The sequence below is a fragment of the Coenobita brevimanus genome, chromosome 27 (assembly GCF_032717465.1).
Source record: "Coenobita brevimanus isolate Jiangsu-jjx chromosome 27, ASM3271746v2, whole genome shotgun sequence".
Taxonomy (NCBI): domain Eukaryota; kingdom Metazoa; phylum Arthropoda; class Malacostraca; order Decapoda; family Coenobitidae; genus Coenobita; species Coenobita brevimanus.
The window spans coordinates 28254187-28254878 of NC_136980.1; the positions used below are offsets into that span (position 1 = coordinate 28254187).

The following is a 692-nucleotide window of genomic DNA, read 5'->3' on the forward strand; positions in this document are numbered from 1 at the left end:
CAAATTGATAACCTCAGCCCCATTGTAATCATAATTTTTTTTAACGAAATACACCAGTTTATCAACGTATACAGAAGCTTCCTTTATATGAAACTTCCATGACCACACCCCTCGGCACTTTGGCACATTTGGCGCTCAGTTTGAATTGTTTAATTTAGATTTTTTTTTTTACTTTTGGAGTTTTTGTCAGCCTTCTTCAAAAATTTGGATTATTGGGATTTTTGGATTATCAGTGTTCGGATTAACGGACTTTTACTGTATATATATATATATATATATAACGGCCATACCACGTTGAGTACTCCGCTTCCCGTCCGATCAGCGAAGTTAAGTAACGTTGGGTCTGGTTAGTACTTGGATGGGTGACCGCCTGGGAACACCAGATGCTGTTGGCATCCCTACGTGTCAAGTGAGGTTGGTGGAGGATTAGTGCCCCTCCCTGTAAAACAATTAACTCTAAGCCCTTGGCCACCCCGTTTGGGATATATGGCGTCTGGCAATGAATGAATATATATACAGTGGAATCTCGGTCCTCGAACGTCTCATGTCGAACAAATTGGACCTCGACCAAAAAATTCAAGAAATTTTTGCTCCAGAGGTCGACCAAAATATCGGACCTCGACCAACCTGAACGTAGCCAAACGAAGGGAAGCTGGCCGACCGACAGTCACGCGTCCACCTTTGTTGTTCAT

General features: G+C 42.5%; 1 non-coding gene across 1 annotated transcript; it reads left to right on the forward strand.

Moving 5' to 3' along the window:
- Positions 1 to 276: 276 nt before the first annotated feature.
- LOC145394608 (5S ribosomal RNA) lies at positions 277 to 395 on the forward strand. The gene has a single exon (XR_013896465.1). It is a non-coding gene; the product is annotated as a 5S ribosomal RNA (ribosomal RNA).
- Positions 396 to 692: the final 297 nt, after the last annotated feature.